Below are 26,662 nucleotides of genomic sequence, written 5' to 3' on the forward strand. Positions count from 1 at the left end.
GGAGAATCAAAATTTCAAATAAAGGCCCTAAAATATCAGGAACAAGGACCAATCAAGAATTGCAGAGGTTTCTTTTACTAAATTCTCTCAGCCAAAAAGTTCACAATTATAGATAAGGAGATGATCTTTCCAGTCTCCTCTCAATATCATAAAAAGGCTTATTTCACGATATCTTCATGACTTACATTCATCTGACTCTTCTTCTGATAAGATGTTTCAATATATTTTATTCATTAAGTCCTTCCAAACAAAGAGAACTATCCTGGCCACAGCTATAGGCTCTTGGAAAGAGAAGACATTTGTAGTTTCTTCCATGTTGTCTTGGATTAATAGAAATCTAAATGTCTTTTAAAAACTCCTGAAGCATAAATTTGATAATGAGAATAACAAACACCTTGTTCCTCCACCAATTAAAATGTTGGAAAGCTTAAAACACTATTGAGTCATTTATTAACTTAAATTATTACAAATAGCATAGTCCATGGGAATAGTTAACGTTTCTCCTTTATATGAGTTCTATGAATCTTTGGGCTGCTACTTTGTGGATCTTATTCTCAATTGTTGGCACTAACACTAGGAGTCAACAGTAGTCCCAAAGACTTCCCCTACCTCCCCCCTCTAACACACCACCATCATTGGCCAGGCAGAATGTGTTCCCAATTGGAAATAATCAGAGACCTAGTTAAGTAGTCATGTCCTCCTACTTTTCCATGAGACAAAGGTCATCTGGCTGTAGCCTCAAATTTCATTTTAATAAATTTGGCTTCAAATACTTATCTTATATTTCATATCTTTTGTGTGACTGCTCCTATTAATTACTCATTTTGGAAAATACATTTTCCAAAATTATGAGATCCAAATTGTCTCCCTTCCTCCCTTCCCTCCCCTCACCCCTCTTGGAGACGTTAAGCAATTTTATCAGGGTTTTATATGTATTATCATGTAAAATATACTTCCATATTGCTCATCACTGTAAGAGAATATTTGTTTGTATAAAACCAAAACCCCAAAATAAAACTATAAAATCACCCATTTAGAAAATCCAATCACTCGTCCTTCCTCCAATAGACTTATGAACTCTTCTATAAAAATCTTAAAGAGAACCAGAGGAAGACCTCGATCTAATTAACTTCCAGAAAGATATAGGTGAGAATCACACAAAACTAAAAAGAATGACTCTGTCCTGGTGATAGAAATTCTCACATCACAGAAAATCATCCAAGAAGTCAAATATGTGCAGAATATTATAGGGCTATGTTGTTGCTGTTCATCCATCCTTTTTAAAGATCAGTGACATCATCAGGTAATGCTTGACTTGTTCATGAGTGGGATTTAAGTAAGGTAGAGTTGCACAAAATCATCAGCCTTGTTCTCCCTTCCAGAGTCATCAAAGTCCAGTGGCAAGACAAAAGTCAGGATGCTTGGTGTTGGTTTGGGATGCAGTGGATGACCTTGACTTCTTGGATATTGGACCAATCATTAAGCACTTCACAGCACCTGCTTCAGCTGCCTTCATAGCCTTTGGATTTGTGTCCATCTACTCATCTACTTACTCTACTAAGAGAAGTCTTCACATGCTTGGCTAGACATTTTCCTAACTCCTTAAGTTTGAGTTTTGTTAGTTAGTCTCAACTTAGTTTAATTCATTTGCAGAAATTATTTTAAAGGGTTATGGCTGCTCCTTATTCTACATTATCTTCTTGGAGTCATGGGTGAAACTTTATTGAAAGGTGGCTACCAAAGGTGGTTGAGCAGCCCTGAAAAGGACTCTGCAAGCCCTCATATCAAAGGTACTAATCCTCCCTGAACACCCCTGTATTAACTACTATCATAAACATAAATATAATAAGTAAGATGCTATCCTTTTTCCTAAGGGTATAATAATTTAATAATCTCTGTCATTCAGTTTTCCCATTTTAAAGTAGGAGTAATTACTATTACAACTACTACAAATAATAACTTTAATTTATATACTACTTTCAAGTTTACAAAACAATTTAAACATGGTAAGTATATCCTTACAACAGCCCTATAAGGTAGGCATTAGAAGTAGTATTGCCCCATTTTATAGATGCTTATTGATTGATAAAGAAACTGAAGTCAAAAAGAGTAAGTCACATCTAGAATTACACTATCACAGATAGAATTAAAATCCAGCATCTCTTGAATCGCAAATCAATATTTGGCTGATTGGATTATAAAATACTACCTCGTAAATATATATTTAAATTATCTTTTAATTACAAAGCATTTTCAGGTATGTAATTTCCTTTTATTTTCACAGTACCCATGATAAGTAGATAGTGTCAATGTCAAAGTTAGTTTACTCATTAGAAAGCTGTTGCTTCGAGATGTTAAATGATTTATCTCATCACAAAGTTTTTTAGTAATATAGTTAGGAATAAACTCAAGTCCTGCATCTTAGAATTTAGATTCCTTATCTCATCATCAAAGCCTGATTGGATTATCATAATGTCCTAAAATGACTTTTAAAAATCGCTTTATGGACATGTCTTTTATTTTCTTCATTTCATCAACTAGCTCTTATTTGTCTTCTTCTTTCCATCTGTCAAGTGATTTCAGAATTTCCTCCTCTATCACTTTTTGGATTTTATATCCTGAAATTAGTTTTACATCGCTTTCACAGGTCTGATATATAGCAAATGTGAATTTGAAATTCAATATTTAAGCTCTTTTGCACATAGAACATTGTAATGATCATTTCTTTTTGTACCTAAGAACAGTTTTCATAGCTATAGAGTCTGAACTAGAAAGTTAAGAACATCATAAATATGGCCAGATATATGCTACCAATCCACCATATAGTTTGAATAAAACACATTGGATGAAATATTGATTGTGCCCCAGGGAAGGCTGAACCATTAGCTTCAGTACCTTCTCAGGAAGACTATTGTGGTTAAGTCATTTCAGTCATTTCCGACTCTTTGTGACCTCATTTGGAGTTTTCTTGGCCAAGATACTAGAATGATTTGCTATTTCTTTTTCCAGCTCATTTTACAGATGAGGAAACTGAGGCAAACAGTTAAATGACTTGCCTTTGTCATACAACTAATAAGTATAGAAGGTCAGATTTGAACTCGGGTCTTCTTGACTCTGGTTCCAGCTCTCTATCCACTGAACCAGCTACCTGCCCTATGTATCAAGGTAAGGGCATTTATTTAGCACCCATCATATGCCAAAGTGGGGCAGCTAAGTGACCTGATGAATTCACCTTCCTTACTTCATATCTGACCTTAAACATACTAGCTGTGTTACCCTGGACAAGAAGCTTAGACTTGTTTGCCTCGGTTTCCCTATCTTTAAAATGAGCTAGAAAACCAGATGGCAAAATCCTTCAAAATCTTTTTTCACAGAAGGCTCCAAAAAAGATCATGACTGAAAACAAACTGAATGTATGTCAAGCATCGTGCCCAGTGATGCCCAGATAGAAGTCCATTTTTGCCCTTAAATTCTGCTTCAAGGTAGGGTTGAAATATATCCCCAGTTAAGTACATATATATGGTGTATCTAGAAAATAAATGTATGGTGATTAGGTTGGTACTAGCAACCAGAAGCAACAAGAAAGGTCTCTTGAAGGAGGGGATCCTTGAGCTTAGTCTTGAGGGAGCCATGGTCTCCCAGCACAGAAATGAGGAGAGAGAGAATTCCAGATATGGGACTTATCCCATACAAAGGTCTGGAGGTGGGAAACATAGTGTCATATACAGGGAACTTTAATTCTATATCTAGGATCCTCTGACCCATCATCTTTAAAGTCTCCTCTAGAAGGCTTTGAATCATGGAAATCCACAGGAGGAGTGTCTGAGGAAACTAAGGAAAAACCAGACATTCCTCTATCTGTTTCTCACATGCCTAATCTCAAATATCTAAATCTTTTCCGTGAGTCTTCACAGGAACACTGTCCATTGGGTTTAGGAGATAATATCTTCAGGAGAAAAGGGAAAAAAATTTCATCCTAAAAATTATTTCTGGTCCCCCTTTTAAAAAGGGATTCCTCTGCTGTACACATGACTCTTTTCTCCACTCTTGGCAGAAAGTCTGTTAATTCTGTGAGATACTTAAAAATAAAGGGGAGGGGGATGCCCTCAATTTTTCTCATGTATTCTGCATAATGTGTCTGATATCTTGGTTCTTTTGAACAATGGGAAATTGCTTGAATATTTAAACATGCATTTGTTCTTAGAGAAACAAAATGTTCAGCATGGTCTGTTGGTTGCCACAGCAACTACCTTGGCTAAAAATACAGAACCCCACTATATGAAGGAAAAGTGTGTGCCAAGCAGGGAAGCAGGGGAAAATGGATCTCTTTTCCCCATAGAAAATTAGATCAGGGTGGGACTCTGCAAAGGTGAGGGAGATGTTTACTTTGCTCTAAGAATCTTTGAGTGGCTGCAGGACCAGAAATGCATCATTCTCCCTTCATCCCAGCCCTGGCCAAATACAGATCCCAAAATACCATCAAATGAGATAATGCATGCAAAGTAGCCTGTAAACCTTAGAACATCATATAAATGAGAGCTATTTTTATCATTATTTTATGTACTAAGATGATAGCAATGGAAAAGGCTGCCAAAGGCACAGTTGACCACTGCTGTCTTCTCTGGCATAGCCTATAATCATATTTCCCCCTTCTCCAGAGTTACTCATATCCATTTTGCTCCATTTGACTTGGACCCCTAATTTTCTTCTCTCCCCTCTTCCCTGCATCCCTCAGCAAGGGCATGAGTATACCCATCTCATCTCCACAATAGAATAGAGACTTTAAGGGAGAGACCAAGCATTATCATTAAATCTGGTTGGATTACACTGCCTTTACTCACTATGTTCCCCATCTAGCTCTCTAAAATGTCCTTCTGGCAATTTGGAATTATGGCCAAAAGGCACTAAAAGACGATCTGCCTTTGATCCAGCCATAGCACTGCTTGATTTGTACCCCAAAGAGATAATAAGGAAAAAAGACTTGTACAAGAATATTCATAGCTGCGCTCTTTGTGGTGGCCAAAAATTGGAAAATGAGGGGATGCCCTTCAATTGGGGAATGGCTGAACAAATTGTGGTATCTGTTGGTGATGGAATACTATTGTGCTCAAAGGAATAATAAAATGGAGGAATTCCATGGGGGCTGGAATGACCTCCAGGAATTGATGCAGAGTGAAAGGAGCAGAACCAGGAGAACATTGTACACAGAGACTGATACACTGTGGTACAATCAAATGTAATGGACTTCTCTACTGACAGCAATGCAATGATACAGGGCAATTCGGAGGGACTTATGAGAAAATGAGAAAGACACTATCCACATCCAGAGGAAGAACTGTGGGAGTAGAAACACTGAAGAAAAACAACTGCTTGATTACATGAGTTGATGGGGATATGATTGGGGATGTAGATTCATTTTCTTTAAATGAAGGCACTGAACTAAATAGTTTTTAATGTCCATTTAGGTTTAAATCTACAATTCCAGGTGCCACTTAGAAAATATATTTAATGTAACATGTCTTATCTACGTGAGATGTTTTACTCCCTGATACAAATACAAATTTTCACCTAAACACAAATCTACTAAATTTACTCTAAAGTTAATAGAACAATAAGGTAAAGCCTATTTCCTTTTCCCTAGGTACAGACTGAATTGCTTTACTTTCTTGGTATATTGAAATGGCCTCTACTATTAGGCTTCATTACATGCCTGCCTCATTCCTATCAGATATATAGGGATTTCCTCCTAAGCAGGACAAAAGAAAGCAACCTCATTGAATTTCATTTCCTCTTAAGAATACTCCCATCTTAGGAAATCTATTCCCCACCCCAAATACCACTGCCTCTTGCTTGGAAGTTTTTGACTAGCAGAGATTTAAGAAACTTGGGTACAGGTTGGAAATTGGTAGAAAGTAAAAGCAAAAATCTCCTGAATGAAGGATATTTCAGAAGGAGACATCATAGTGCATCTGCATGGCCAAGGGAACTCTGGAAAGAATGCCTAAGAGATGAAAGACAGACAGACAGAGTCAGAGATACAGAGAGAGAGACAGGGACAGAGACACAGAGAGAGACAGAGAGATAGGAAGGAAGAAAGGAAGGAAGGAAGGAAGGAAGGAAGGAAGGAAGGAAGGAAGGAAGGAAGGAAGGAAGGAAGGAAGGAAGGAAGGGAGGAAGGAAGGAAGGGAGGGAGGAAGGAAGGAAGGAAGGGAAGAAAAGAAGGAAGGGAAGAAAAAAACAAAAAATCTGTACACACATACATGTATATATGCATATAAAATACATATTATATATTGCTATATTATATCTATTGCAATATAATATACATTGCTGAAAGTTAAATAGGTAATAAATAGCAGACATGGAATTCAATTTAATAGATATAGAGGAAAATACATCTATCTATGAAGCTGTTGTTTCCATGACCAAAAATGGAAGGTATTTCTCTTTCCATTTGTGAAACAGATTTGAGGGTGAGAATGTCATTTACATGGCTTTCCAATGATATGTGAACTCCATGGATGCTAATAATTGACTGATAACAGAGTGCATATAAGTTCATCACATACTCTAACTCTCTACTACTAATGACTGACATGCAAACTTGAAGGACATGTAGACTTCCCCAACAGTTGTTCTTCCCTTCCTTGCAAATGGGCAGGTTTGAGAACATATATTTATTCTTCTGCCATGGTGTACTTGTTACAGTGCCTGTTGAAGGTCCTTTATAGAGGAGGGAGGATGACATTCTTTGCCTAATTTAATATTTATCTTATGTCCACAAGGTCATATTCAGTATTTTTTTTATCCTTATTTTCTTAGTGACAACTCTAAGACAGAATAGCAAAAGCTAGACAAATGGGGCTACGTGCCTTTCCCAGGTTTGAACCCAGGTTTTTGATGTTCACTAGTTGTATGCTATGAATCAAGTCACTTCCCCCTCTGAGTTTCAGGAAACTATAAGACTATGAGTTTGTGACTAATTAAGACCATTGTTGATGGAGGGAGTGCCCAGAATGTGGAAATCACTGTTCTTTGACAGAGGGACATAGGGATCTGCATTACTTTGTACTGATATACATTTAGCCTGATTTCTTAATTAAAGTATACCAAATATACCTTATTCTGGCATGGGGGTGACTCTATTTTCTCAAAGATTGAGCTAACAGAGAATGAACTCTGCTGGGTCTGATGAAGCTGGAAAAGATCTGGGGATAGGCTCTTTTAATTTATATGAAACCTATTTATAACCAGGTTAAGTTCACAGGGTTTCTTTTAGGTGGTGAACATCACCAGAGGATAAATTTAGGGGAAAACATAAATTGTTGAAGATCATCTATTATTATGATCTGTGTCATGAAAGCTTTGTCCCCATCTACCATCGGGAGAATTGAAGTCTCCTCCATCAGTGGTCTAAAGTCACCTCACTCACTTTCAGAGAATATCAAAGTTGGCAAGGATTTTGAGGCATTTATTCTAAAGCCCTAGTTTTGTGGCTGGTGATATTTGAAACCCAGACAAATTATGTGACTTATCTAAGGTTTATTTATTTAAATTAATTTTTTTATTTAATCACTTAAATTTAAAAGTTCATGGTTGAAGAGAGCGAGACAAAATCTTCAGTTTCTCTACTTGTAACATACACTTGCTTTAAATTCAGAAGACCTGGCTTTGAATCTGACCTTGGTCATTCATTGCCTGTGTGTAAGCACTGGATCTGCTCTTAGTTTCTTCATCCATCAAATGAAGGGAATAGAACAGACATACTCTAAAGTTTCTTCCAGCTCTAAATCTGTGTCCTCTTACTCATAGCTTTAGAAGTGGAAAAGACCTTCAGAATCCCACATAATCCAACCCCCTGATTGGGCAGGTGAGGTCCAAAGAAGCACAACAATTTACTGAAAATTACTTACTTAATAAACAGCAGACATGGGATTTAATTCAATTAAATCACCATTTATTAAGAACATACTAAATGCAAGGCATTGTTTTGAGTGCTTCATTTACAAAGACATTTTTTTAAAAAGCACTGTCTGAAAGAGTTTTATAGTCTACCATGGGGCAAAGCATACAGGCATACAGGCAGATAAGTAAATGCAAGAGAGCTTGAGGAAAGTAGGATGAGGACTGAAGAGCTTTAGGATATGGGACCTCAGCTGAGCCTTGAAGGAAAACCTAGATCATGGCAATTTCTCTTCATTCTAGTCCTTTGCTCTTTCTATTAGAACATCACAACCGTGTGGTCAGTATAATAGAAAGAATAGAGGACTCTTTGTACTTTTTACATTCTATGATTTTTCCTAAAATATATAATTCACACAGAGGACCTAAGAAAATCTGACTTCGTATCACTTTAATTCCAAGTTTTCTGTCCCATGATCATCTCATCATGTCCAGGGGAGTAAGAATCCAAGCTTGGCCACTAGGAATTTGGGGAAACCACTCCTCTCTTGTCTTCAATTTCCACACCTATAAAATAAGGAATTTTAACTAAGTGGCACAGAAGTCAAGAAGACCTGAATTCAAATCAGACCTTAGATATATACTAACTGTGTGATCGTGATAAGTCACTTAATGCTGTTTGCCTGATTTTTCTCATCTATAAAATGAGCTAGAGAAGGGAATGGCAAAGAACTCCAGTATCTTAGCAAAGAAAGTCCCAACTGGAGGCACGAAGAGTCAGGTATGACAGAAATGACTGAATAATAACACAATCTCTAGGATCAATTTCAATTGCATTTATGAATTTATAAATCTATATTTGGAGTATTAAGAATGAACTATTTCAAGCTGCTGATAAAAGTTAACCATTTTTCCCCATTCTATTCTGTCCTGTAAAGAGTTATTAAGCTTTACTATCTTCATGGACCATTTGTGTGTGTGTGTGTGTGTGTGTGTGTGTGTGTGTGTGCAAGTGTGCACGTATTTGATAGGCACTGCAAATGGAGGATGAAGTGAGCCCAAAACTGAATGGGAGGAAAAAAGTGGCATGAATTTCATTTGAGAAATATCCTTTTTTAAATGACCTTAAACTTTGTTCTAGGAAAAAGGGGCCTCTCTCTTTTTAACATCACTATTCTTCTAGAGATTTTGAATAGTTTTATATCAAGACACAGTAAATTTTTAAAAAATGGGAATCTGGGGGGGCAGCTGGGTAGCTCAGTGGATTGAGAGCTAGCCCTAGAGACGGGAGGTCCTAGGTTCAAATCTGGCCTCAGCCACTTCCTAGCTGTGTGACCCTGGGCAAGTCACTTGACCCCCATTGCCTACCCTTACCACTCTTCTGCCTTGGAGCCAATACACAGTATTGACTCCAAGACGGAAGGGTAAGGGTTTTAAAAAAAAAAAAATAAAAAAATAAAAAAAAAATGGGAATCTGGGCTATTTAGTATATGAAAAAAAAAACTTCTACATTCCTCCATTGTCCCAAAGTTATTACCAGCATTTATATTGATATTCATGATTCATCAAGCAAGGAAAAATTGTTTTTGGGAACCTCTAATGACTTACTTTTACATATATTATCTCATTGAATCCTTAAAATAATACTCTATTACTCCCCTTTTAACCTATGAAGAAACTGAGACAGCTAGAGGTTAAATGACTTGTCTAAAGCCATATAGCTAATGTGTGTGAGGCTGAATTTGAACTTCAATGTCTTCCTGATTCTAAGACTAGCACTCTTTTCACTGCCCCACTTAGCTGCCTCTATTCAAGAAAATAAACTTATAACCCTTTCTAGAAAGATTTTTAAGCAAAAAATGATTAAAATTAAATTAAAGATTTTTTTTCTTTTAAGGGATAAACTTCAGCATTTTTAGAAAATCCTTTTTCCGTGAGCATTATAGTCCCTAACCATACCAGATGAGCTAGGAGAGTCTTTCAATGGTACATATTTATGTTCCTGGCCTCATTGGAAGCAATACTATTATTATTTTTGTGAAGACCTGATATCTCCTCCTCATCATATGAGGAGAGATAAGAATGGCTAAGAATGAATGTAGTTCTTTCTTTTTTTAAATAAGAAAAAGAATAATTTTTAAATTTTCATTTAATTTAATAACTTGGGTCTCTAAGTGCCATTAATCTAGTTATTGGATACATTCTCAACAACATTTGATCTCAGTTATCCATATATTTAAGAGAAAGATATCTTTGATTCATTCAGGCTAGAGTGGTTATCTCTAGCCAGAAATATATGGTTCATTAGAACATGTAGAATCAATAAAAGGGAAAGAAGGAACCCAAAAAGATACATACTGTCTCTGAATATCATATTTAAAATTCTTTTATGATGTATCCAAACCTCTGGAATATTTACACAATGGATCCTTAGCCAAATTATCTCTTGGTTTATGGTTACAACGTGCCTGGGGAAAAGGGGAAGAAATGACCTAATGTGTTTGCCTTTCACGGAGACTATTTTTTAAAACCCTTTTAAAAATTTGTACTAACAACAATAATGATAATAAAAAGCTCTGGTTTCCATGCTTCCTAATCTTTACTCTTGATTCAGAGTTGAACCGGAAATACTACATTCAGAGATAATAAGATCTAAAATAATGATTTTCATTCCAAGTTTAGCATTGCTCAACTTATTGGATGTCTCATTTAATCACTCAGCCAGCTTCTCAATTGGTCTGTGTAATAGAATCTTAGAATTTGGGGGCTAAAAGAAATCTTTTACATCCAAGGTAGTAGAAAGAATACTGGAGTCAGGAGATGAAAGTTCAAGTCCTGGGTCTGCTATTGACTAGTTGTGTGATCCTGGGCAAGTCACGGAATCCCAATATTAGAAGGATTCCAAAAACAATAATCATAGCTAGATTTCATATAGAACTTTAAGGTTAACAAAGTTTTTTACACATACTAACATAGACAAGCCTTAAAACAACTTTCTGAGGCAGGTGGGATTATTATACTCACTTTACAGATGAGGAAACAAAAACTTAAATGATTATTTAAGGTCAAAATAGCTTATAAGCGTGTAAGACAAAATTTGAACTCAGTTCTTCCTGACCAATTCCGGACCAATACTCTGTCCATTTTGAGTCCATCTGGCTTAAGAAGTCATTTAGTTGAAAACCTGGACAAGAATTCTCTGCACAAAATCATCAGCTATTTTTTCAGTCAATATCCATCTCAATATCTCCAACAAAATCAAAACCCCACCATCTCCTTTGGTAACCTCTTCCACTTTTGAACAATCAAAATAGATAGGAAATGTTTCCAAATACAGAGGAGAAAACTGTCTCTTTGCAACTTCCCAGCATTGTTCCTTTTCCCCTCAGAGGATTAACAGAACAAGTCTAATCTTTTTTTTTTTAATAACAGCTTTATAAACACTTAAAAACAATCATCATCCTTTCCCTCCCTCAAACCCAAACCAACTATTGCTGGTTACTTTCCTTGTATTGCATGGTCTTATCATCTCACCCTCCTGTTGACTTGTGTCTGAATTAATTCCTAAAAATTGTCCTCCTAAAGCTGATGACTGAACTGGAAGTCTGAACGGGTCAGGGTACAGTGGTTGCCATTTTACTTGTTCTGATTACTAGATCACTCAATAGAAAAGAATGCATCCACTCTTTTGGCTACTATATCATACTCTACATTTATACTGAATTTGGAATCCATTAAACCTCCTAAATCTTTTTTACTCTCACATTAACTGTTGTCTGAGAGATTTCCCTCTTCTTGTTTTTATATATTTGATTATTTGAGTCCACATGCAAGATTTTACATATAGCTATTAAATCCCATCTTATTAATATAATCAATCATTCTAGTTTGTTGAGATCCCCTTGGATCTTAATTCTGTGATTCAATATGCCTGATAGTCTTGATTTTGCATCAATTAAAAATTTGGATACATATCATCTAACCCTTTATCCAAATCATAGATGGAAATTTGGAATAGCACAGGACAAAAGACAGATCCTAGGATACATCAGCACAATGTAAGTCACCAATGTCTAATTTTTAATTCGAGTAGTCGTTCACTGTATTATCATTTATCCCACCACAAGGAAAACATGTGAGTCACTTAGCCTCTTGGGGCCCAAATTCCTCATATTTTGGAGGAAATGTTTGAAATATATAAAATGACATTTTAGCTCATTAAGTATTAATTATTTGAGGTTCTAAAGATGCCTTAGGGTCCAGGGTGTCAGAATCACGATAAACTATATAGCCAAAACTCCTAAAAGAGACCATAGTCAGATTAAAACATAAGAAAATAAATAAAAATATAATACAATAGAGATGGGGTTATTCTGTGGTTTTCTAAGTCAACATATGACCTGGAGAGATTTTTCTGGTTGAGTTTGACACTATTATTACCTTAGAGTTTATATCACATAATTTACATATTGGGAAATGGAGAGTTAAAAAATTGGAGTCACTCGTTCAAGGTTCAAGAATCAGTTAAAAACAAACTTAAAACTAAAATCCAGGTTTCCTTTTTCATACGTCAGGATTATTCATATCATTCCATGGTATATCTTTGTTGGATATGTGAAAGAGGTAATAGACTTCAAAAAAGGACATTTGAATAAGGGATATGCAAAACTTCCAACTTTAGGGAGTCAAGATTATGACAAACTGAATCATTTTATTTATAATTAAGTAGATGAATAAATAAAGCACCATCTAAAAAGCCTAGTGACTCTGGAAAATGATGATCTGAACACTCTCACTAGTCAAAAACTCAATGAAAACTAAAACAATGTGCAAATTTATTTTGCTAAAATTTTTTTCCCACTGAACTAGGGGATAGGGAACCGATTCAGATAGAATGAGAACTGACCTCAACTGACCCAAGCCTTTTGCTCAAGTCATAAAAAAAGACTGAATCAAAATCTTTCCAAGTTCAATAAAAGGTCAACAGGGGGAAAAAGGAGGAGAGCTGAGGTTGGAACCAAATGGACCCAACAACAACAACAATATTTATGTTTTTGCTCTTCCTGATCTGGAGTTTTCTTGCCAAACTGTCACCAAAAGAGGATGTTTTGTGGTCTTCCCAATCCAGCTAAAAGCAGGAAATACAACAGTAATCTGAGATTCCTGTCCCAGTTTACAAAAAAAAAAAAAAGTCAAGGAAGCGTATAAATTTCTTTAACTTTAAATAAAGGGATTTCTCTGAGTATGGAGAGTTGAATCTTTGGAGTCTTCATTGCTCATGTTAATGTCACCTTGAAAACCTTGATCTCTCAGTTAATCAACTTCAACTCCAGGGATCTCTATCTTCACTGTTGCTCCATCTCCATTGGTGGTCATACCTTAGAACTTGCCATCATTTGAAACTCTTCTGCCGCATGGCCTTCAACTCTGAAATTAACTTGAATCACAGCTCCCTCTCTTTTCTTGAAGATTGTCAATGATCTCCTAATTGTCAAGCCTGATGACCTGATGACCTTTTCTCAGTCCTTCCTCCTAGGTATTCTCCTTGCCCTTTGTCTCAATGACAGTGCTCTCTTTTTGTCCTCTTCCTGGATATTGGATTGTTCCATCTCTCAGTTCTCCTGGTTCATCATCTATCTCACACCCCTAAAGGAAGAATGATAAAAGGAAATTTTGGTTTATATAAATCAAGCTTTGGAATCTGCTGAGGTGATATAGCCTAGGAATAGAAACAGATACCAAAAATACTTGGACAAATCATGAGTGAGAGATGGGTCAACAAGGGGACATCCGAGAAGATCACACAATGTACACATCCTTTTAAGGCGCATCATGGAGGGTGACTTCTTTTATGAGAAGTATTTCTTGGTAGTAGCAATGATGGATAGCAGTAAAACTAGACTAAAGGCTCATTCCATGCTAAGTCACTATATTTTATAGGCTACAGGAACTCAAAAGAAGCATGAGACCTGACCTGGAACTATTCTACTGCCTAACATGGGAAATACATTCCCTCTCCTACACTCAGTGGCAATATTATAGTGGTTTAAACACCAAACTTGGAAATAGAAAGACATATCTATCCTCTTCAGCTCTAAATCTGTGATCATTTAATTCTCTGATTTCCTCAACCAACTCTTTCCCCCATAACACACTTAAATCAGCAGCAAGTTACATAGCCAGTTGATAAACATTTGTTAATTAATTATTATTTAATATTAATTGTATCCAATAAATATATATTCAATGGGTGCTCAGGGAGGGGTAGTATCTCTGGTATGGAGGACTTGTCGTGCCCTTCTAGGGCAGCTCTCCAGCCACTGACCCTCACCTGACACTCAGCTCTCACTTGTGGCTCCCAGTAGCTGCTAGCATGCGGCAGCGGCCACACCCCAGGCAAAGGCTTCGACAGGCCGTCTAAACCTTGTGAGGGTAGCCATCCGGTCGTCGACCCCTAGTGAACCAGGGCTTTGCTCACCTAGCATGTGAAGACTGCTTCAGCGGAACAGGCGGAAGAAACCAACAAGAAGGTTCAACGGCTGAGATGGCGATGCAGGAAAGCACTGTGGAGTGCTCAGGGCATGTTGGAGCACAAAAGACAACATGGCCATCCATTGAAGTTGAGGAAGTCTCCAGGTGTAACGACTTTTCATGCCAATGGACCCAGGCTTCCAATGCCGAGAGAGTGGGACTGTCTCTGAGCATCGACTTTTCCACTTAAATCTTCATGCACAGGTGTCTTTGTGCACAAAAACGCAAAAAGACAATCGTCATCCTCGGTTCGAGAGACAACCAACAACACATTCATTATTTTATTATATTATTATTTTGTTAATAAATATATATTTATATATAAATAATATACATAATTAACATTAATTAAATAAATACTCTAATGATTGATGTCTTATAATTATTATATTATAATTATATTATAATAATTATAATTAAATAATATAATAAAAATTAATTCTTAAAGCATCTACCATGTGCCAGGCACTGTTTTAATATAATAAGTAGTTAAGTGACTTGCCCCAGGTAACGTTTAAAAAGAAAAAATTCAAAGTAATTAAATGCTAGACTGGGGGAGACAGACTTAGCAGTTGGGGAATCAGGAAAGGTTGTCTATAGAAGGTGATGTTTGAGTTGCATCAAGAAGAAAGATGATAGGAGGCAGCTGGGTAGCTCAGTGTATTGAGAGCCAGACCTAGAGATAGGAGGTACTGGGTTCAAATCTGTCCTCAGACACTTCCCAGCTGTATGAACCTGGACAAGTCACTTGACCCCCATTGCCTAGCCCTTACCACTCTTCTGTATTGATTCCAAGACAGAAGGTAAGGTTTTAAAAAAAGGAAGATGATAATATTTAATCATTAATTATATAATTATAATAGCACATAATGGACCAATGTTTTAGTTATTTAATATAATGTGATTAATAATTTAATATTTTAATTCTATCATATGGCAAATAATGTTTATGTTATAAAATAGTATTATAGATAATATAAATGGTAGCATTTATATAGCACTTTAAGGTTTGCAAATAGTTTATACAAATTCCCTCATTTCTTCCATCACATCCTTCCTTTTGAGTACTATTATTATATATATTATATGGAGGAGTTCATTCAGGTGAAGGAAGATAGGCATTCCCGGAATAGGGAATACTCAATAAAAGGAATGAAAATGAGAAAGAGAATGTCTTGATGAGGAACAGAGAGAAGGCCAGTTTGGCTGAATTGTTGAATGTAATAGGGAGAAAAATATCCAAAGAACAAAGGAAGAGCAATTGAAGCAAAGTTGTAAAGTGTTTTAAAAACTCAAGAGAGTTTATATTTTATTCTAGAGGAAATAGGAAAACACTGGTGTTTGTGGAGGATTGGAGGAAAGTGCTCAGATCTAAGCTTAAGAAAAATCACTTTTAGCAGCAGTGATTAGAAGGGCCTAGACTGGAAAGAGATCTGAGGCATGAAATCCAATTAAAAGACTATTGTAACATGTATAGAGAGGTGTCAGATGCAAGAGATGCTATGGGGTTAGAAGAAAGCAAGATGTGTCCATTGACTATGTGAGATAAGGGAGTATGAGAAGTCAACAATAACTTGAACTTGGAAGCCTGGAAGAATGTGACAACAGAAAGAAGGAAGTTTATGAGAGTTGCATTTAGAGGGAAAAACAGAGTCGATTTTGGAAATGGTGAGTTTGAGATGTCTCTATGACATCCTTGAAATATACAATAGTCAATTGGTAGTGTAGGGTTGGAGTGCAGGAGAGAGGGTAAGTCTCAATGTATAAATTTGGGAGTCATTTGTATTGGGATGGTAATTAAACCCATTGGAGATGAGATACAAGAAAGATAGACAGAAAGAAACAGAGAGACAGAGACAGAAAGAGAGGAGAAAATAGATTAAAAAAGGAAGATTTTTTTAAAGGGCAGAGCCTTGGGGGAGAAAGTCATTGTTATGGGGCATGATATGAATTATGAGTCACCAAAGGAGACTGAGAAAGACCAAATTGGTTAACAGAAAGTAAGGAGAAAAGAGTAGCATGAAAATGCAGAGAGAAGAGAGTACTCAGGAGGAGACTGAAGCCAACAGTATCAAATTAAGAAGAAAGGTTGTGGAGAAAGAGGTCTTAGGTCTGAGGAAAAAAGTCATACTTGTCCATTAAAACATAGGTGGGTAACTTTGAAAAGAAAAATTTCAGTTGAGGAGAGAAGCTAGGTTACAAAGGACTGAGAAGTGGGTGGGAAGCAAGGAAGAGGAGACAATGAATTGAGACAGCTTTTTCTAGGACATTGATTATGAAAGAGAGAAATATAGAACAGATTTAGGGTATTTAGGGAACTGGTGTGAGTTTTCCTCAATATTGGGGAGATGTGCATTGTTGTGGGACCTAGGGAAGGAAATGATGGCTAAGGAGAGATTGAAGAGTTAATGCATTAGTGAATGACTAAAACTTTAATTTCCTGAAAGAGACAGCAGGCTACTGAATCAAGGACTCAGAAAGAAGTTCCCCTTGGTGTAGAGAAAGTAAATCTCATTGTCAGAGTGGTGGAAAAGGAGGAGAAAATTGGAGATGAAATCAGAGATATGAGATAAAGAGGAGGGGAGAAGGAGCTGATGGTAAATGGGTTAAATACTCTCAATAAAGAGTCAAGGTTCTTAGCTGAAGGAGTTAGGAGGTGAGAACGAAAGGAAGAATAGAAAGCTAGAATGCTAGGTTTGAGTCAGAAAATCTATTTCAAATTCCTGCTCTTTCATTTACTAATTGTGTGAACTTGGACAAATTACTAAAATGTTTAAGGCCTCAATTTTCTTATCTATAAAATGGGGGGCTTAGGCTAGATAATATATAAAGTCTTTTTGATATGATAGAAGAGAAAGTTTGAAATAGGTTCTGTAAGGAATCAATTTAGAATGGATAAAACCATTGCTTTCTTTAAAGGAGGGTCCAGCTGAAATCATAAAACATAAATTTAAAATGAACCCTGTAAGCCTATTTATATGAATACATCCAGGTCTATTCAAAGGCATATGAGTAGGAACAGAGAAGGTGGATGGGAAAGTAATCCAGGGGCGATGTTTAGCAAAAGATGAGTGGTTGCCAAAGCAACAAAGTGCCCTGAGGGAGACAGAGGTGGCATGTTCCAGGAGAGTCAAGCCATTGTCACCATCTCCCCTTGAATCCCAATAGAGAAAGTCTAGGATCCTGAACCCAAGGGCTTTGGGAATGGTCCTCCCTCCCCATCCCCTCCTCCAGATCACCCCAGGAGGTTTGGGAAGACCAACAGAATCATGAATAGTTTCTTGTAGGAGGTAGCATGAGTTGGGCTTTAAAGGACAACTAGGAATTTAAATGATAAAGAAGGAGAAAGAGGGCATTCCAGGACAAGGGACAGCGTAGGAAGGAAGATAGAAAGAGATCACATGGGTGCATGTGGGGGCCAGAGAACAGAGCAGTTTGACTAAAGCACAGAGAGCATAAGACAGTCATAATATATAATCTGGTTAGAAAATAAATGCAATAAATCTGTGGAAAGTTTTATGGTCAAAAGGAACAAAGAGAAAGTATGGACAGATCACCATACAGAATAAATTAGTCTTCACTGTATAAATACTCAGCTGAATTCCAATAAACTATTCAAGGAAAGTTTTGAAATGTTTCCATATTAATAACTCAGCCACACCAACTCCTACTGTTTAGTAATGAGTACTAAATAACCTCCCAGATTTATTTGACCATTTCCAGAATATTTAATTCAATTCAACAAACAATTATTTAGAACTTATTTTATTTTAACTTCAAGAGGCAGCAACACACAGTACAGAGAGAGCTGGCTTTGGAACCAGGAAAACCTCTGTTCAAACTCCACCTCTGATATACCCTAGCTGGGTGACCTTGGGTAGGTCATTTAAACTTTTGGTGCTCCAAGCAATTCTCTAAGATTCTAAGTTAAAGAAGATGCCAAAATGAATTGGTAAGATTTTCCTGACTGAGAAATTTCCTATAGCAATGAAATTATAGGTCGTTTCTTATCCCTATATGAAAAATATTCTGTTGGGCATTGGAGATAAAAAGATTGAAGAGGGGGAAAAAGAAATATATATATATATATATATACATATATAAATACACACATATGTATATATCAGCTAGCAAAGACTGAGTATATATACATATACTTTCAATCTAATATGAGAGAAAAGTCATGAAATAACCATTACACAAATTGGAATATAATAACTGAAAGGAAGTGTGGGAAAAAATTTAAGGAAAGAAAGATGACTTCAAGCTGTGGTCATTAAGAAATGCTGCATGGAAAAGGAGATGGGTCCTAAAGAATTTCATCAGTCCTAGGCATATTAAAATTTAATTGTGGTTGGACTCTGAATATATATATATATATATATATATATATATATATATATATACTAGGTGGTTATATTATGTGGTCACCAGGGATTTAATTTCTAAATCCCAAAATGAATTATTAAAGTAAATGGAATTTATGGTAGTTTTATTTGCAATATTTACAATAGAAGGAAGATATTAAGAAAAGAAGAGAGAGAGAGAGAGAGAGAGAGAGAGAGAGAGAGAGAGAGAGAGAGAGAGAGAGAGAGAGAGAGAGAGAGAGAGTGAGTTCTGGTTTCCTCTGATACCAGTTAGAAATTCTAAGCCCCAGTCAGGGGAAGAGAGTATTAAGATAGGCGATCTCCAGAAAGGGGAGGTCACTAAGTCACCTTTTCACTCACCAATAGTAACAGTCTAAAAGAAGTCTGGGTGCTGGTCTTCCAGTCGCTCCTCCCTCCTTCACTCCAAGCCCAGTGACTGCCTGTCTCTCCAAACTTATAGGAATGTCTGAATCTAAATGTCTGATTTTGCCTTTTGGTCCTTTTTTTAAGATCTTTTTCTCTTGTATCACCTTGTCTAAATTTTCACGTCTACCAATCACAGCAGATGCTTTTCTCCAGGACTGTCCATTCTTTAGTTCTCATATTCTTTGTTTAGATTATATCTTTTTGGGTTATTTAACACCTCTTTTGTTAAGTTCACCTTTTTATAGTTACTTAACACCTTTTTGTAGTTAAAATCTAAAAACAGATTGTAGCTTACAATTCTAGCTTCACTATAAAGGAAAAGGTAAATACCTTCATTGTTACAATCAAGAGATAGCTAAATCCAGTTTTCACAGACAGGATACATGAGGAGTCCATTCTAGCTATGGGGAAAGTCGTGGGCAAAAGCACATATTCAGGAAAGACAGAATTTAGTCAGGACACAGTAAATCATCCATTTTAGTTGGATTATCAAAAGTAGACTCTCCCCCAATGATTTGCTTCAGGACATCTTTAATAATCTGTACCATTCATTGGGCTGACCATTTGTTTGATGGTGGTGGAGTGAGTGGGTGACAGGTTCCTGACAATAGATTCCTTAAATACACCTGAGATAAATGCATATAGATCGGTTGTTCATAAAGAGCAGTGTGTCCCCATCTGTGAGCTGCAAATAGCTTGTGATGCATGCAGCAGAGATTTGTGAAATAGGTAGGAACATTTCCAAACATTTTGAGGAGGCATCTACCATAATCAAATTTTCTTCTTGGAATAATTCTGGAAAATAATACTAGTTAACATTTCCATAATACTTTCAAAGCACTTTACATATATTATCTGATTTTGCTTCCCCATCCAAAAAAGAAGATACTTTAAATTTACTTAGCATCTATCTCATTATATATGAGCATATTGTTGCCTCCATTAGACTATAAACTTCCTTGAGCATTTGATATGTAATCACAGGTTATTAAATACTATGCCTGGTATCTACTCACTGATTTTTGAATGGCTTGATTGGTTAATAACAATATGGATTCTTTGTATGTGTCCTTGGACTTTTTTCCCTATTTTTTCATGTCATGCAGAACACATTTCCATATTGGTCATTGTTGTAAGAGCAAAGTCATATGTAACCAAAACCCCAAAATAAAACCAAAAATACACATGTGAAAGAAGACTCCAACAGTTCCTTCTCTGGAGATGGATAGCTTTCCCCATCATAAATCTTTAAGAATTGTTCCAGATCATTGCAACAATATGGATTCTTGATCAAAACCCAATCGAGGGCACATCTCAAGAAAAAGTAGGAAATTTTGCATGGTGGTGCTGAGTAGCCTGTGACTTCATAGTCTTTTTTTCCCCACTAGAAACAATTCTAGAAAATCAGGCATAATTTCAGCTGAATGCTTTCATAGAAACAATTCCCAGATGGGTTATTTGTAGGGTGGCCAAAGTGATGTTGCAATCACCTTGAGTTAACAGCAGAATTTCTTCATTAAAGTTATTCTTCATTGGAAGAAAGATCATGTCAACATTCTATAAATGGCTTGAATTCTCCAGGAGTTTTTCTATCAGCTATATTCATTCTGTCTCTACTCCCATTAATTAAATCATTTGGATCATAATGAGCCAGAGAGATTTTCTAACATCTCATCTTCTACTAGAAGTGGGATAATCTCGCCAATATTTTGGCATGTATAACATGGATTCAGGCAAGAGGGAAATCCTGTGTGTTGGCAATATGATACAATAGAAAGATCCTGAGACTCAAACCCATAAGATTTGTGTTCAAAATTGAACTGTTTGACATACTTCCTGGGTGACCTTGTGAAATCTGTAGCCTAATGGATAATGATATTAATAGTAATAATTAATGCCAATAATAGCTGGAATTAATAAAAGGCAGCTATGGTGCACTGGATAGAGTGCCAGGTTTGACATTAGGAAGCCTCAGATGCTTCCTGAGCAAATCACTTAAACCTGCTTGCCTTTGTTTTCTCATCTTTAAAATGAGCCAGAAAAGGAAATGGCAAATCATTCCAGTGTCTTTGTCAAGAAAACCTCAAATGAGGTCACCAAGATTCAGACACACCTGAGATGACCAAACAACAAAAAAGCATATGTATAGCTCTTTGAGTGCTTTACAAATATTATTTCATTTTATCCTGGTGACAACTCTAGGAAGTAGATACCATTATTATCTCTATTTTACAGTTGAGGAAACTGAAGCAGACAAAGATTGACTTGCCCAGGTTCACCCAGTAGATACCATTATTAACTCCATTTTATAGTTGAGGAAACTGATACAGACAAAGAGTGGCTTGCCCAGGCTCACCCAGCTAGCATCTGAGGTTGGATTTGAACATGAGGCTTCCTGACTCAGTGCACTAAACCACTTGGCCACCATAGAGCTTTCAACTTACAGTAAGCAAGACCCAGGCGCAAATACAATAGCAAAGTCACTTAAAGTGTGTCTGGGGCTCAGTTTCCTCATTTATAAAAGGAGGGAGTTAGAGTTGAAAGCCTTTAAGATCCCTTATAGCTCCAAACCGATGATCCTACAAAATAACTCTGCTTCTATTGGCCTCAGTTTCCTCATTTGTAAAAATGAAGACAGTGGGTTAGATGGCCATAGGATAGCTTCATAGATTTCAAAAAAAAAGAAGTTTACAGAGCTTGTGTTTCAATCCCCTTACTTTACAGATGAAGAAATTGAAACCCAGCAAAGTTGTGTGACTTGACCAAAGTCCCCCTAGTAATAAATCAGAAAAACTGGGATTTAAATCCATTTACTCTGCCTCCATATCTGATACACTTTCCATTTCTCTAAGGTTCTGTTTCTCTAAATCCTCTGTTGAAAGTGCTTGGTGACATGGAAGGTAGACCTAGAAAAGGCTCTCAGAGGTCACCTAGCCTGACCCTCTCATTTTGCAGATGAGAAAACAGAGGCCAAAAGTAGTTCAGTGTTAAAAAGGGGGGGAGTTTCAGACCCAGGGAAGTTGACTAATGGGTTTATGATCAGTATTATAAAGGCATCATTCCAGAGGCAACTGTGAATCTTCTTCACTCCTCATAGTGACAGCAAGAGCTTCTTTGTCAGTCTGGGAATCATTCCAATCTGTAGGTGACATTGTTTGGAGGTCTAAGCAGTTAGGACCTGAGGAGTCTCTGGCATCTGATGATAAAGCACATCCTCAACACCAGGAGGAAAAATCTTCTGTGAGAAACAATGGTTTATATTCACCAAAATGAATGAACACAAATGGAGAATTAATGACTACATGGAATCCTGGGAAGTGTCTTTATGCTGGCCAGGCCAACTTCATCCTTTATTTTTTTTAAATTTTATTTAATTAGACAATTTAGAGTAATTTTGGTTACAAGATTCATGCTCTTTCCCTTCCCTCCCTCCAACCCCCTCTCACAACTGATGTGCAATTCCACTGGGTTTACATGTGTCATTGATCACCAACTTCATCCTTTAAATAGGCAAAGAGTTTGTTCCACAAGGATCACCTTTTGCATCTGAAAAGCAATTAAAAAATGGCACATGACCAGAAAGGCTAAAAAAATGCAATAAAATATATGATTTCTTTTTAAATGAATTAAAATTCATTTTTATTTCTGGGAAGGGTCTTTTACTTGGGTCATGATGAATATCAAATATGAAAGACTTGAGACTGGAAAATATTGCCAGTATGGCTCTTTTTGTTATTAATTTTGACCTTCTGATGGTTGAGTTACATGACAACAGCATTGGGTGTGGCAGTCTAACAATTTTTAAGTTTGAATTTCTTTTTTTTTTTCCTTTTGAAACTAGAATATCTGATGCAATGGAATGAGTTATAACTTTCTGACTTATTTAAAATAATTTTTTTTAAATTGACTAGATATTTCTATCTTGCCCAGGCTGGAAATACAGAGGCTACTCATGAGCCAAATCTCTAGAATAAATGGGGTGGTAACTTTGATCTACTCCATTTTCAACATTGGCTAGCTTGCCCTTCCTTAGGCAACATGGTGGCCCCTTGCTTCCAAGGAGTCACTATGTTGATAATCAATTAATGCTGAACTTAGTAAAGACATCTGATTAGCAGAATCCATTGCATCTCAGAATTCCTGAGTTCAAGAAATACATAGCCTCAACTTTCTGAGTAGCTAGGATTTACTAGTGCCACCACTCAAGGCACTGAAAATATCTCTATGAAGTAGTATGGTAGAGAAAATTCAGTCCTAGGCTTGGAGTTAGGAAGATGAGTCCAAATCCTGTTTCAGATATTTTCATCTTCTGCTGATCTCAGCGTCATAAAATATAGGGCCACATCTGGTGCCACAGAAAGGAAGGGTATCGTGAAGTATTCAAAAAATTCTAGAAGCATAACTCGGGATGTTATTTATTATTGAGAAGCTTGGGCAAAGCTAAGTCTGATAAAGATTTTCTCGACAAGAAGGGGTAGCAGGGAGTGCCTGGGGTGAATGTGAGATAGGGAAGGGAGTCACTTGCTATATCTGGAAATAACTGATGAAAAGATATCAATAACATATAGTCACATTGTGAAATAAATTGATCCCTTCTTCCTAGCTAGGATCTTTTTCTTGGTAGTTATTTGATCCTTAATCTGTTCATTTATTTAAAAAAAAGAGAATAATTCTTATATTCCCACATGGCTGTTTAGAGGAAAATATCCCTTAAATCTTAATGCACTATATAAGTATGCAACAAGTAATAACATTGGTAAAAATGATACAAAATTCCCAACTGTATTTTTAATTTCAATTTGTTTATTTGTTACATTAACTTCACCAGGTAATTCCCTCAATCTCTCTCCTCTACCCTATAAGAGAAAGTATCATTTGACAAAAAGAATATTTGACAAAAAGCTTAGTTCTACTTAGCAATTCTAAAGAGTCTTCTAAATAATACTCCTGTAGTTTATATTAATTTAAAGGATCAAGATGGTGGAGCCACTGGACTTTTATCTCATGTCTGCCTTATTGAGAAAAAATAAATTTTCTCAATGAATGAATATAAGACCAGAAATCTCATTCTATCTAGCAAAAAAAAAAAACTAATTTGGCTAAGTATATTTAGGGGGCACTATGGCAGTATCCTTGAGTCCTCTTGGATTGGGGAGAGTCAATCCTAACCAGCCATTACCTGATTTCTTCATCTAAATCAGCAAGGATATTGGAATCCCTGATCAGGGATATGATTTTCCCCATCTTCATGAAGGATCAGGCAGGGACTGGAAAATATTATCCTATCTCCTAATTAGATATCTACTAATTAGAGATGTCTTGGGGAAGGATGAATTATAAGCTTCCAAAATTGCATTTAATGACTCAAGATGTTGAATGAATCTGTCTCTGATCACCAAAAGCGATTACTGACCAATTAATTTATTGTTATTGGAACCCTTATCAATATTTTTTTTTCCAAGAACCTGGTCTCACCTAGGATTTTTGATCATTACGATAACCTGTCCATGAAAGCTTAGACAAATCAACTTCTTTGTGTCCAAGTTCCATCCTCTGTACAATGAAGACTTGAACCAGATGATCTCTAATATCCCTTCCAGCTCTAAGTCTGTGAACCTGAGAACCTAATATCAGACAATGGGAATGGTTATACTCTCCAGATTCCATTGTGGTGAAATACTCTCTCAAAGCAGCCTACTTGCATGTTATGCAATTTGAATCTTTGAATCTGTGAATAGAATATGTAATTCTTAAGAGCCAAGCAGGAGTTGGTATGTTTTTAATGATTTTCTAAATACCATGCAAGGAATATTTCCTGTGCTCTCTTGACAAAATCTTTGTGCTTGAATATTATAGATATTCAAATCTGTTTCTTTGATTTTTATCATTTATAATAACAAAGTAGAAGGTTGATAAAAGGTCCCAAATATACCAAAATATTTAGAGTGGCACTTCTGAGAAAGGATAAAAACAAAATGAAAAACCTATACACACTCTCCACTTCTCCCCCTGCAAAAAGAGTGGTGTCTATTGATTAGGGAATAGCCAACTAAATTGTGGTATGTGAATATAATGGAGTATCATTACTCTTTAAGAAGCAATGGATTTAGGGAATCCAAAGAAACACAGGGAGGCTTTTAGAAATAGAAGGAAATGAGCAGAATTAGAAAATGATATATATGATGACCACAATCAGGGATGCCACAAGGCACAAATGAATTAATGGATGTAAAGCATTTTGTAAACCTTGAAGCACCAAAAAAATGCCTGGTAGAGGCAGTGGTGGCTGAGGAAGAGGCATTATTAGCCTCTAGTAGCTGGACTTCCTGTCTGGTAATGATTTCATTGCCTGATCCTTTTACTACAGCATTCTTGCTGAACTCAAGCAATATTTATGGAACAAAACAGGGGAATGTGGCTAAATTTTTTTAAACCTTCTAGGAAGGGAAAAAAATTAGAGCAAACACATTTAAGTTTAATTTACATAATTAACACATTTTAAAAAAATTAACAAAACAGTATCTCAAGTTCTGATTTGTAGCAATTGCTGATTTTTTTGATATATAAATGTTTCCAATAAAATTTAACAGTCAGCACTAGAGTGGGTCAGAGCTGGTTCCAGCACACCCTCACTACAGTAATATAAATAAAAAGAAGACAAAAGCAAAGTTAAAAGGGCAGAAGCCCACATTTTGCATACACTGTCAAAAGAAGCCATTGTATAAATTGGTTTTCCTTGTTTTTCTTTGTAACAAAGGAGGATCCATTTGAGAAGGATTGTTTCAGCTAGGGGAAAAATGGAAAAATATCTTTAAAATATGTATTTTTTTAATTGCCTGCCTTCTTCCTGACTATAGCCTTTTTCTTGGGTTGTTAAAAATGTCAAATTTGAAAGACTAGGGACAAAAGCAAATGTCATATTCAAAAGAAGAAAAAAGGTGAATTCTAGAAAATGTTGGCTTGTGAACTTGATTTTTATCCTTGCCAAAATTCTATAAGAGATGAAAAATGATCCTGTTCTCTCAGAGGTTACCGTGATATAATACAAAAACCTGAAAAAACCTACTAAGTTGGAAGGAATTTGAGCATATGCTTTGTCCTGGACTCTGTGTCTGCTGAAGACCAGTCTAGCCAATTTCATCAAGGTTCATTACAAGGTGGGTTCATAGAGAACAGAGTGATGGGCTTGGAGTGGGGAAGAACTAAGCAGGAGTTCTGCCTAGATGGGCATTAATAGAGAGACTTTAGGCAAGGTATTCAACCACCCTGGGCCTCAGTTTCCTCATCTATAAAATAAGAATAATAAACATGGAAATGGGTTTTGAATAATGATGCATACAAAACCCAGTGGAATTGCTCATTGGCTCCAGGAGGGAGAAATGGAGAAGGGAGGGAAAGAACATGAATCATGGAAACGTAGAAAAATATTCTAAATT

At 36.4% G+C, this 26,662-nt stretch overlaps 1 pseudogene; it reads right to left on the reverse strand.

The window, feature by feature from the left end:
* The window catches only part of LOC100618655 (40S ribosomal protein S7-like), a 126,645-nt pseudogene extending 102,175 nt beyond the window's left edge, over positions 1-24,470 (reverse strand).
* Between the last annotated feature and the right edge of the window lie 2,192 nt (positions 24,471-26,662).

This window comes from Monodelphis domestica, chromosome 2, assembly GCF_027887165.1.
Source record: "Monodelphis domestica isolate mMonDom1 chromosome 2, mMonDom1.pri, whole genome shotgun sequence".
Lineage (NCBI taxonomy): Eukaryota > Metazoa > Chordata > Mammalia > Didelphimorphia > Didelphidae > Monodelphis > Monodelphis domestica.